The sequence below is a fragment of the Pagrus pagrus genome (genome assembly GCF_965226575.1).
Source record: "Pagrus pagrus genome assembly, chromosome: 20".
NCBI lineage: Eukaryota > Metazoa > Chordata > Actinopteri > Spariformes > Sparidae > Pagrus > Pagrus pagrus.
Window position 1 is genome coordinate 24,662,645 of NC_140207.1, and position 13,740 is coordinate 24,676,384.

Sequence of the window (13,740 nt, forward strand, 5' to 3'; positions counted from 1 at the left end):
TTCTAACCTTTCTACTTTATCAACAGAGATATGTTGTGCTTTCTTTCTTGTGACAAATGTACTTATTGTAAGTCGTTTTGGACAAAAGCGTCTGCTAAATGCCCTAAATGTAAATGTAAGGCGCAGTCTGTTTCCTGATATTTAAAGGACGCATTAGATGCTCCTACACAGGAGGGTTCATACACTCGGATTTTATGATTAGAGAGGCTGCTTTCAGTTATTTTAAACATTTCACTGTAACAAATATCGTGGCACATTTAATTTACAAAACTAAAAGCTGTAGTTATAAACTCTCCAAAGCAAACCAGTCAGTAGTTTTAATTACTCAAAAAAGTTTATCATCTGTTCCTGGTGCGCAAATGTGCATGTGAACGTGTATACACACATGGTTTCTGCTGCTGGAGGATCGCTGCAGGTAACGTCATCGGCCGCGTTTCCCAGATTCGTTAAGAAGCTCTTAAGTGCTAAGATCTTCTTAGGAGCGCTCTTAAGAACGCTGTGAAAGAAGGATGTGTTTCCCAGAGTCGCTCTTAGCTTAATAAGATCTTTCACTAAGAAGGAAATGTAAGATCGAGCTGACCCACTCTTAACAGCCTTCTTAGCGACCAAATGCTCAGTGATCAAGCCGCGTCAGGGAAATTTATATCCTCCACTTTTCGAAATAATAAAACAATGCTCAATGTTGAAATGCGCTCATAGCTGCGGGCCACTGGCGCAAGAAACATGGTTAATAGAAGAAGAAAAAAAACAACTTTTTATTGAATTACACGTTTAAGTTTTCCACACACATCTGCATATACGAGTTTATAGTACTACACATAAAAAAACAACAACCCTGTGGCATTTCACAGATATCAAGGAAACAGATGTAATTAAACTCAGCTGAACCTCATCCAGAGAGGCTTCACCCGCTACTCTATATAAATGCGTTGCCAAAGTCCGCGCGTGTGATAAACCATGGCTGCAATAGCCTACAGCACATTCTCGCTGCGAACCAACAGCGTCGCCGTGCACGAAGCCAGACGGTTTACATAAATGCATACGTGCGTCAGCACTTCTCCCCACTGGACGTGCTGTCAGACCGGGCTGTCCAGGCAAAGTACCGGCTGGCCCGTGCGGAGATCCAACCGCTGATCACTCGGTGTCTCCACACATCCAGAGAGCAACCCGCTGCAATTTTGGCCTCAGCCCGGAGGTGCAGCTCCTGGCTGCGCTGCATTTTTACGCAGTGGGGAGCTTCCTGGAGGTGGTGGGGGACGGCACCGGCCTCAGCAAGGCATCGGTGTCACGGAGTGTGGCAGCTGTGACACCGATTCTCCTGCGCCATGCCATGGATGGCACCCTCATTCCAATCCACAATCCCTCCCTGGTGGATCCGTGCTGGATCGGTAGAAAGCACTACGCGGCCGTCAACACACCCACACATACACCCGCACCCACACCCCGTCCACACACACACACGATACATGCGTAGCCTAATTGCACCTGTGTGTGTGTGTGTGTGTGTGTGTGGGTGGGGGGGTGCTGTGTGTGACTTATGCGCTGATAAAGAGGTGGGTGATCGATTTGCCTGGCATCACTTGATTCAGTTTCAGCAGCACCGCGGTGGACAGCTCCCACGAAGAGCTTCTTAAGAAGCTTCTTTGGCTTGATCTTAAGGTTCTCCTAAGAAGGCAGTTAAGAACGCGTCTGGGAAACACCCGTATCTTAGCGCTCCTTCTTAGCCGAACCCTTCTTAAGAGCCTTCTTAAGTCCTTAAGAACGATCGAATCTGGGAAACGCCGCCATTAACATTTTCCTCATTAAGGATGTATTTCACCCTCTCATCCCACCATTATTGATCAGGATGATACTTTTTATGAGCCACAGACTGAGATCAGCAGCGGGACGCAGCAGCGCTCCTCCTCCTCCTCCTCAGTTAAATATCAGTTTATTTTTTCATATGCAGTCAAAAAGAACTGATAGGACAGATGATTGTGAAATGGCGGGGCAGAGGGTCCAGCAGCCGAGGATCACATCCCTGTCCCTCAGCGAAGACGAGAGCCACTGGGTCATATGTGCAGGCCCTGGCACACCTGGCTCTTAAAGGCAATGGGAGAGGACACTCAGATTAGTTTGATTTATGTTCAGCCCAAAACACACTCACAATTAACTCAGAGTCCAAAAATTCCACCGCCACACTTTGCGCCCAGATTATCCACCACTTAACTAGAAAAATGGACTTGGACACGCCCTAAACACACCAGCGCGCTGCGCTATAGACCATCTAAATAGAACCCATAGAATTGAACAAGTTGACATTCAAGATTAAAGATTAAATGTAGATAATCAAGATTGTACAGTGAAATATTTTATTTCGTTTATACTCCTGACAAAAAAATGAAAAAATGAATGAATAAATAATAAAAATGCAAACTATTTGTTTCAAGTGAGGTGCAGACAATTCAAAGTGCTTAAGAGAGCCATGGCAATGCATTAAACCAGACATTTAAAACATTAAGAAAATGTCAAAATTGCATTGTAAAGACAACAAAAACAAAAGCCAGGGAATAAAAAGTTACAGATTAACAGAATCTAACTTCTTGGAATGCCAAAGTAAACAATAATGTTTTAAGCCCTGATTTAAATGAGCTGACAGTTTGAGCGGTCCTCAGGTATTCAGGAAGCTTGTTCCACAGGTGGAGCATAGAAACTAAAAGTTGCTTCACCCTGCCTGATTTCGATCCTGGGAACACTGAGTGAGCCTGTCCCAGATGAACTGAGGGGTCTGGATGCTTCGTAACAAAACAAGTAGATCAGAGATGCATTGAGGCCCGAGGCCATTTAGTGCTTTGTTCTGTAGGTCAGTCATTTTTTAACATCTATCCTTTGACACCTTCGACCAAAAGCAAGTGCAGTGATTTTAGGACCGGTGTAATATTCTCAGTGTCAGTGAGGACTCTGGCAGTAGCATTCTGGACATGATTTTTTTCACGTTTCACCAGCGTACCAGAGGCTGCTCTCTTGGCGGAAGCGGACCACAGAAAGCAGATCGAGGAGCAGCAGAGCACAACAAAGTTGGAAATATTACCAATCAACACACTTAAAACAGAAAAATAACTAAACAATTTAACTACATAGCCAACTCAAGCACAGTAGCAGCACAAAAATCAAGGAGAAATAAAGGAATAAACACAATCTGAGCAATTCAACAATATCAGGTACCACGATATGAAGCCGTATGAAGACGTGCTCAGTTGAATCAAAGGGTTCGTACTAGGGCCCGACCGATATGGATTTTTTGGGGCCAATGCTGATACCGATTATTAGGGGGAAAAAAATCCGATAACCGATTAATTGGCTGATTTTTTTTTTTTTTATAAAGTTTTAAAATGTATTAATTTAAGTAATTTTTTTTAACAAATGGCTGCCTTTGAGCCTTTCAGACACTTCTACAAAGAATAAAAGGCAGAAAAATAAGTCATGCAGCATATTAACATGACAACCATCCAACATTAGGCCTACAACAAGGCACCATTAGCTACTGCTCTTCACGCCGACAGGAAGACCGACTGATCATCTCAGTAATATACCACGGATTTATCATGAATCAAACTCGGACCAGAAAAGCGTTTAACTACTCGCCCTCCCTCCCTCCCTCCCTCCGCCTTAACTCACGTTATTCATTTTGCTCCGGTCTTATCTGGAGACATGCAGCTGCCTCAGTGAGAGAAGTAGCTAGTCGATTACGTAATGTGTACTGTTATGTTTATTCTACATTTACTGGCACGGCTAATATGTGTAGCAAGGCTAAAAGCAGATGGCTAATTCTAACTTTAGCTTGCATATTACATAGTGCTTAAACGTTAACTCGGCGTGATCGAGACCAACACAGCGGGGAACATCGTGAAGTGGGTTGAATTGAAACTTGTTGACTTATTGTTTATTTCACAAACTTGTTTATTTGCCGTTGAGGCGGACCACTCTCCTCCGTGCGTCAGTTTGTCATGAGGTCGGTGCGCCCTCTACAGGATAAATAGCCTAATGTCGGGGGATCTTTTCAAATGGGGGAACATTTTCAAAGTAAAACCAAGTCTTATTCCCTGCATTTTATTTCTGAAAATATAGGCGACAATCGGCGGGTTTTGGCCGATTACCGATTAGTCTCAATCGGGCTATAATCGGCCGATTTAATCGGCTCGCCGATAAATCGGTCGGGCCCTAGTTCGTACCCTTGAGCTCATTGCAGACATCTCACTTCACCGAGATGAAGAATACTTGCACATTTACAAATTCTGGGTTTCGTAATGAGGGTGTAGAAGCAGATAACATTTTAAGAATTTGTAAATTGTTCATCTAACTTTTTTAAAAATATATAAAATATAAATATAAAATATGTCTGTAGGGGACCTAAGCAGGTAGAATAAAAACTAAAAAAAAAAAGCAGTCTCTGCTGATCCTCCTACAATATCCTCTCCATTGTCCTGTCCTCCAACCGATTAGCCCTGCCCACAGTCAAGATGTACAGTTATTGCCATGGCTGTCTTGGGTTCCTCTATGGACTGTTTCATTAGATAGACTCATATCAGGCCCCAGAGACTCTCAGGCCAAATAACTTCAAAAACACACACACACACACACACACACACACACACACACACACACACACACACACACACACACACACACACACACACACACACACACACACACACACACACACACACACACACACACACACACACACACACACCTCTCTGACAGCACAACCACTGGGTAACTAACCTTTCCATTTGCAGTCAGAGGGAATAGATGCATCACCCCTCACCTTAACCTTATCAAATCCAAACACATGATGATGGTGGATGAACATAGTTTACATTTTTACTTTACTTTCCCTCTTAAAAACTGTAATTTATTTCACATATGTGAACTATATGTTTTTTTTTCTCAAAAAGTAATAAAAAATATCTCACCGGCCTCCATCATGAAAAAAATATATAAGTACATATATATATATATATATATATTATACTATACATACTTGTTTTTTTTTATTTACTGATTCTTTAGACTTCGGCAAAAACATGTCCCATGAAGAAAAGTGCTATTAAACATTCTCTGTGGATCTTTTGCATTTAGTGTAACATCTTTTTATAATTTAGATGACTATATGTCAGCCCAGTACCCACAAAACCAGTTGTCCCAAAACAAGAGAATAACATCTCAATTTGATAAAAAAAAATTAACTGTGAAAAAAATAATGTAAAATGTATAATATATACTCCAGATGAAAGAGTGGAATGTAAAACATTGTTAAAACTAAAAGCATTGAATTCTCAGCAATATTTATTCTGATTTTGTGGTAAGTCAAAATGTGTCTCACCATCAGATTTAATGAAAAAGCAATAAAATCTGACACCCACATGGTCAACTATATTCTGAGGACCTTTTCACCCTCCATGTTTTTTCTAAATGCAACAAGGTCAAAAGCTGCTAGAAGTTTGGTACTTTTGCTATAATTTTTACATATTTATTGCTGTGTCAACTGTCACAACCATGACATGTCAACACCGCCTCTTTTGTATAGAAAGGACTATTTTAAATTATGACATAAATGTATGCATTTTAAAAAGAAGCCAGAGGCAGCAAGCACAAAAACAAACAAACAAGATGGCTCCTCTTGGGATAAACAGTGTGTTTTTGTCACCACCGTCAGATTTGCTGTCTGCCTGACAACAACATCCAAATCATCCCTGAATGGAGCCTTGAATATAATTTAGGATCACAATAAACAGTAATGTTTAATTTTAACCTCTTTATTTATAACATACAGGATTTCTCCTTTATTTCCTCCACAAACAGTCATTGGCGTCACATTCATGTTGGGGATATGTCAGCCTCACATTATAAATTAATGTAGTTGCACCAATGTCACCTAAATTAAACATATTTCACTTCATAGTCACACATTGAATTGTAATTCCATTAAATTCTGACTTTTCATTTGTTTATTTTAGGCAGGTATGGCGAGACAGCAGCTATCTGTAGAGGGGTCTGAGTCATCAGGTCTGAGTCAGATGGACATTTTTTTGTTTTAAATGAGTTTGTTTCCAATCTCTTCTTCAAATATAGTTGATTTATTAAAGTAATTCTCTCTTTGAAATGTTGTTTTTATGTCCAAAATTCTTTCTTTGTAAATGTAATGTTCATTATAAAAGTTGCATGATGTAAGAGTTTCTAAAGGAGTACATGTGAAGAAGTATTAAATGTTGACTATTCACTTTTGTTATTTTTTTATAGAGTATATGTGCACTCATGGTTTAGACATAATATCTTATAAGCTCTGAATCTAGCCAAAAATAAATAGGAATATTAGCTTTTTATGGTGTCTGACAGACACTAAGTAATGACAGGAAAAAAGCGTATTAAACCAAAAAAAATGTATTGTAATTAACTACACTTAATAGTACATTGAAAATATTCTTACAAAGATGTGTACTATCTGAAAATACATAAAGTTTACTAATGTTATGCTTTTTACCATTTTGAACACTTTTAACGTAATTGTACTATATTGTAGGCAAATATACTTCACTAATGATCAGACAGAATGGTTCCAGTGTAATCTGTATTAGATACTGTATTTGAAAAAGAAAAGACAGTTGATCAAAATTGTGAGTATTAAACAGAAACTTAAACCTTATATGTCTAATTTGGTAAGAGACATAAGCAAATATAATGTCATCATAACACTTCCATTAATCACTACAGTGGCATTATTATGTAGATTATGGGACCGTCAGGCTTTTGAGGAAAACTCTCTGTAGGACTTCCATAATAAACTAATGCCTCCCCATTCCATTCTGTTCCATTCCAACCACTTACAATGAGCGCAGTGATAAAACACATCATAAAATGAACAGCAGTATCAAGGTTACAAGGCTGAAATTCCTTAAAAAAAGTATGCCACTAATGTATTTTATGGCACATCATACAACATTATAAAAACTCAATTCAACTTAAGATATACAATAGGTGATTTAATGTTAGATAATCCACTATTTTTTAAAGCTCATTATCATGAGATTAAATTATTTCTCCCTGCTTATTTAAACAGTAAGATGTAAGTGTAGGAAGGCCCTGTATTGAAAGCAATGGGACACAATGGATCTGCCTCCAATACTCTGGTGCCAGATGCCACAGGACACCCACAGAGGTCCAAGCCTCGACACGTCAGAGCCAAGTCTGATCCATGTTGGAGCCTCCATGGATTGGACTTGTTCCGGCACGTCCCACAGATGCTCCATTATCAGATTATATGTAATTTTCGAGGTGCATATAACATGTTTGTGGGTGATTGTCAGTGCAAAGAGGAAGAGAGGAGGGTGGAGAGAGAGAGGCCAGAGAGAGATGGAGAGAGCAGGAAGAACAAGATGAGAAAGATGATGGAAGTCAAGATTGTTGTGGCAAATTCTAGCCCCAAAAAACCCTATTCATTTAAAATAAAAGTTAAAAGTATTTGTCCGCTCCGTCACAGCAGCGGAGCTGATAGGTTTCACTCTAGTCTATGTGTTAACTTCCACTGGCTCAGCTGCGCTGCGTATCTGCTCTGTTCCTATAACTGCAGTCGCGCGTGATCATGTAATTATCGCGGGAACTCCTCGGTCTCACATCTCCAGGTGTCCGGCGGTGCTGCACCGTGCCGGACTGAAAACACAAGCCCGTGGGGGTTGCCGGATGACGGAGCAAAACCAAACAGGAGCTGGTAAAGTGATCGATTACCTCTTAAAACCATTAAATGTTAATTTGTTTGAACACAGTATGAATATTAGTCATCAAAGGTTTACTTCTAACACTGTAAACTGATGTTTTGATGACTCAAGCTTGTTCTACACTTTCACATCTTTATTATCCGACCGCCTGACACAGAGCAGACACGGGGAACACGCTGCCAGTGAAAAGCACAAAGCGTCGTGTCCAAAACCAGCTCAGCTCTAACCAAGCCTTCAGCCAGTTTGTTTCATCATCACCCTCCCACCTCTTTGTTTTCCTCCCTCGCTCTCTCTCTCGGCCTCTGGTCTCCAGCAGCGTTGGACAGTCTGTCTGCTCTGAAGTCTTCATTAGCGCTGCTGGCCTGCCAGGCTGCAGAAGGGACAAACGGCTATTTAAGACCTTGCACTTCTCTCCCTCCTCCTCCCAACAAAACTCCTCCTGTTCCCCCCAAACTTCTCCTCTTTCTTCTACTGCGCTCAGTTCCCTATACCTTATTCTTCTCCTTCAACCTTCGTTTATCCTCATACTACCTCTTCTTTCCTTTCCTCTCTCTCCATCCATCCAGCCCTCTCTCTCCTCCTCTGCTAGCTACCTGGGGGTCGGGGGGGTTTGCTCAGCACAGCATCGTGCTGTTCTGATCTGGTAGTGGACCAGTCAGGCGTGCAGGTTTGTGTATGCCATTTGGTCGCCACAGTGCCCAGCAGCAGGGGCTCCTGGACAAACACACAACTAGACTTCTGGGAGGCCCTTGAACAGCTCAGTGAAAGTGAGCGTCACACTGAGAGACATGGAGCTCACAGTATTGCTCAATCGAGCTCACACAGAAACATTGCTACTCACACACTATTTATGTCCTGGTCGCGAGGACCTTCATTGTCTGCATGTACAATATACCATGTAAGAATCCTTGTGGAGATCAATGTCAATCATATTATCACATTCATCCCCCAGATCAACCTGTCCTGTGTCACTGTGCCTATACATCGTGTCACAAATGAGCATTTGGGGCAGCTGTAACTCAGGAAGTAGAGCAGGTTGCCAGTAAGTCAGTTTTGCAGTTAATGTTTCTGTTGGTGTAGTTACAGGCGACAAGGCTGACAAGCCAGTGACTGCCAGGTCGAGACTGTGTTTCAACATTTGTGCGAGTGAAACGTAAGACACTGTGTTTGTGGTGACGAAAAACATATATCTGACAGGAAGTCAGAACATCTCCAACTGTATTTGTGGCGAACAAAGCAGGTATTCTAAGCCCAACATAATCTTTGTCTAAACCTACCCAACTGTTTTTTGTGCCTAAACTTAAAAAGACCACAAGCACAGCATTGTCACAACATAAAATAGAGAACTGAACCTAAAGAAATGTCAAGTTTCAACATATCTGTGGTTTGCAGAATTATTATTCTAGCGAGTGGGTCTGTGGTTCAATTCTTGATACCATGTCCTTGGGCAGGATACTGATCCCCAAATTCCACCGAAATTGCTGTTCCATCTTTGTGTGAGTGTATCTGAATGGCTGAGCTGAGCATATAAATATCATAGGCCTCTTTGATTAAGAAGCATTGCTCCTGATGAGCAGATTGGCATTAGTCATAAGCCAAGTTGTTTAAGTAGTAGCAGACATTGTACTGTCTGATATCAGTTGTTTTGCAACTTTGCAAATGTGTGACTGTCACAGTCACAGAAGTAAAGGTGAGACTACTGACGAGTAGGGTTGGGTGCCAAACTTGGTACTTTTAAGGGTACTGACTGAATAACATCGGTACTACCGAGTAGTGATTTAAATTAAATCAGTGCCAAGTTTCCATACCTGAGTGGGCATCTTTACAGTTGGGTTATAGCAAGAGAGCAAAGTGAGACGTCTCCACAAGAATAAGCCACTGACTTGAATATAACATTTCTTACTAATATGCTGTTTAGCTGACTAAAATAGTATGTTTGTTAGTGAACTGCATACTGTCTACAAAAAAATATTAAAGCATGCTTTCTTTGATTTCCGAAACGATTTTATATAACAAGCACTCAGCCGGCTAGCTCAATGCTAACACATATTGGGAATTCCCAATAATGCACTTACACAGGTTACAGAGGTACTGCGATAAAAGTGTATTTAGGAACAATACGTTTTAATCCACATACTTAACATAAAACGACAGTATTTAATATGCTTTGGAAAAAAATATATAACTGCTGACTTCACATAATTAACTTGACGTGCTGCTGTAGCTTCATCACTGGGCCACTACAGCCATCTCAAGGTGTCAAAGCCCAAAATTCCCAATCGGTTTCAGATATACTGCCATCACTAGTGGAGACCTTTCTTGCCAGGAGAGGGCAGCTACTATACATCTTGATGTTTTCTATGACATTTATTCAGTTACTTAAAACATATTTTATTTTCCAGATTTCTAGGCAGTATAGCAAGATGCGAGTGAAATAAATTGCCTCTAGAAGTAAATGATTAAATGATTCAACTGGTTGGAACTGAAATTACCTTTTTTTTTGTTATTACAAAGAAGGGAAAGTACCAAAAAAAAGGTACCGTTGGGCACCGGTATCGAATTCCATGTATCGGTATCGGAAATGGTATCGGTTCAAATGTGAACAGTACCCAACCCTTATGACGAGGACAATTTTTGCTGCAGTGAAATGTTGATACACTGTAGTGAAAAAATGTAAATGGAAATAAAGTAGCTGCAGAGTTGGCCTTTCTTTAAACCTTCAAACAGAGAGTAAGCCAGACTTTTGGAGACAGTTGTTAAAGATATAATTTGCAATATTTCTCCATTAAATGTCTAAAAATGACAAGTCCTTTGTTATATATTTTGTTGAGTTGTGTACTCACATTATCCCCAATGTCTCTAACAATGTTCTAACCTAGTAACCATTTAAGTTACTGTTCAAGGCACCCTGAGGCTCTGTTGCACCCACTTTGAGAACTACTGGTCCACTCTACACTGTATGACACATGAACTGTGATATCATTGAACATGTGCCAACTGAAATCTTTGTTAAAGATTTTGTTTGCTTTCAATATGTATACTGTAGCTCACACGGTCTCAGACTTACCCCAGCTGTCTGCTGTCTGCTTATCCTTTGTCCAGATGAGAGCATCAATATGTCACTAGCTGTGATATGAAGATATCAACTGATTTTACAAGCTCTTAGAAATAATTTCTTAATGTCCAAAATTAGTTTTAAAAATGTATGGTGTTGGGTCAAACACAAACAAGCTTATTTGCAGTCACATGAACTGTCATGGTCCTGTCATTTTGTTCATTGTATGTGTGTTTTATGTGTTTTCTAGGTTTTTGTGGTGTCTCCTGCTCTTTGTCCAGTGTTCTGTTCTCCTCCTGTGTTCTTGTGCTCCTCAGCAGCCTGATTTTCCCTCCACACCTGTCCTGAATCTGATTCATTATCCCAGTCCTGTTACCTGAGTTCTTCCCCAGTCTGCTTTCCCTCCACACCTGCACTGCATCCCCCTCATTAGCCTTTCCCTCCTTCCAGTGTTTTCCAGCCTATCAGCTCCTTTCGTGTTCCCAGTGTTTTTCCGTTCATTTCCCTCACCTGTGTTTCTCCGCCTCGCTCCACCTGAACCTCATTCCCTCATTAGTTTAGTTTGTATTTAAGCCTGTGTTGTTCCGTCACACTTTGTTGGTGTGACTGTTCAGTTCTCGTCCTCATCTCACTCCTGTTTTCATTTTGCCTTTGTCCTGCGTTCCTGTGTCTTTTCCCTGGTTCTCATGTACTCCCTGTGTTCCCCTTGGATTTATAGTTTGTTCTCTGGTTTTGTTTTACTGTTGTCTGCATTCTCTTAATTTTTGGATTATTTGGACTGGTTATCATTATTCATTAAAGCTTGCTTTTTGTCTGTTTCCGTTTCTGCACATCTGACATAAACGGAACAGGAATTAATTGTCAGATCTGTTGAATTAAAGTGGAAATACACTCAGATGCCCATAGACCTCTTGGGCACATTATATATTTACATTTGTATTATGAGATTTTGTTTCCCCCCGATCTTCTAATGTCCCCCTCTCAGTGGAGACCTGTCTCTATCCATCTGTGTCCAGTGAGGCTTCTTCCTCCGTTTTCACCCCTCCTCCCTCTCCGGTCCTCCTCTCCAGCCTTCCATCCTTTTTCATCAAAGGCGATACACGTCCTCCACAGCTCCCACCACCGCCGCCACCTCCAGCCCCCACCTGTGCTGTGCAGTAAGTAATGTGATCGTGTTAACCCCCGCTGTGTGTGTCTACGTGGGTGAGTCATGCTGGGTTTGTGTCATCGCCACCCCCTCCTCCCCGCTCCCTTCCTCCCTCCTCTGTCTGCCTGCAGGCCAGTGGTGCCCTATGCACCGCAGGTGAGCTGTCACTGCCTATCTGAGCTGCCTGACACACTGGCCTGCCAAGAATAGACTCAACTCCACTGTTTGCAACTGATACACACTCACACACACGCATGGACATTTACACCTGCCTGCGCAAATAAAATGCACATACACCCAGGCCCTGACCCGTATGGGCTTTCTGATGGTTTGTACAAATGTTTGATATATTTAATGTAAAAAAAAAACAAAAAAAACACCAGGGGATGTCAAAACTCTCACACTATATTGATTCAGGATAAGGGGAATACGCAACCAAAGTGAAACATCCAGTGGACAACACTTTTCAGACCAGTTGTCCATTAAATCTCATTAAATGCCACAGTCTGCATCATTTGATGGGTCTGCCATCATGTGAAAGATTTTATTTCTCATCCTCTTTACCTACGTGTTGAAGTTCAGATTCTACATCCAATACTATTTTTGTCTCTTTCAGATTTACCAAGGTGGGATTTTTAGCAAAATTCCTCTTGATTGATTGATTATTACATATCAGTCTCCATGACATTGTTTTTTCAAACTAATGTAACTGGATTTCCAAACTTTCACACTGTGTGGCGGTGTAGTGTATAAGATGTATACGTTTTTAATACCCCAAACAATCCAAAACAATGACAAATACTGTCCAGAATATTCTCCAGAATAACCTCACAGGTACTGTATGTTCAAAAAGTCTGCTGAAAGCATAACATGGCGAACTCAAGGCCAACAAGCAACAACAGATGGGCACATTGACCTGAATGTAACATTCCTTAGTAATACTAACACAATGTAGTGTCCAACTGTACACTTGTAAAGGTTCACTAAACAATGTTAATCGGCCTGCAAGCTGTAGCCCATTTAGCTATTGCTGTTGAAGGTTTGTTGTCTGTAGCGTTGTCCAGGCGTGTGGAGGAGGCTCTCTCCATCAGCTGGGTGCTCAGCCAACAAGTGGTATTTGAGACTCGACATAAGAACCATCTGGCCGGGCTTTGAAGCTGAACTTGCCATTCAAAAGACCCTTTTCTTTACCCATTTCTGCTTAAGGAGGTTTGTTTCTGCTGCCATCCACAACATTACTGCTGCGTTGCTTCTTGATTTCCCAAACTTTGGAGCGGGCCGAGGGTCAAAACGTGCATGCGATAATCGCATATGAAAAAAGTTTTCGCCCCTTCTTTTTTACAAAGAAACTTAATGATGTACTATATCCTATTATTATTCACTGCTGCTACATTTAATTTTTACCGTCTTGGTGTTAAATTTAAAGACCCTCTGTGCTGAGTCTTCACTGCTCTGCTCTGCTGCAGTGAAACGTCACTCAAACCTAACAAATTGTGACTGTATGACAGGCTTTCAGATGCATTGAAGAGACAAACCCCAGGATGTTTTTTCTCATAACACTGAGCTGAAATGCCTCCTACTGTATAATCAAGATGAAGGCAAGAGTCCAACCTTCAAAGAGCAAAGCGATCACAGCTCCCCTTAAGGCCTGTTATGGCTATAGGTCAGCAGTCCAGCTCAGTTCCTAACAACAGGAAATACATGGCTTTATTTTGTTGACTGAGAGGTGTGTGTGAGTGTGTGCGAGAGAGAGAGAGAGAGAGAGAGAGAGAGACGGTTGGGGA

The 13,740-nt window shown here is 41.2% G+C and overlaps 1 long non-coding RNA gene across 1 annotated transcript; it reads right to left on the reverse strand.

Annotated features, from left to right (window-relative positions):
• Positions 1–1,913: 1,913 nt before the first annotated feature.
• LOC311249391 lies at positions 1,914–11,135 on the reverse strand. The gene is made up of 2 exons (XR_014621175.1): positions 10,822–11,135; positions 1,914–2,081 (listed from the first exon to the last, which is right to left on the reverse strand). It is a non-coding gene; the product is annotated as an uncharacterized lncRNA (long non-coding RNA).
• Positions 11,136–13,740: the final 2,605 nt, after the last annotated feature.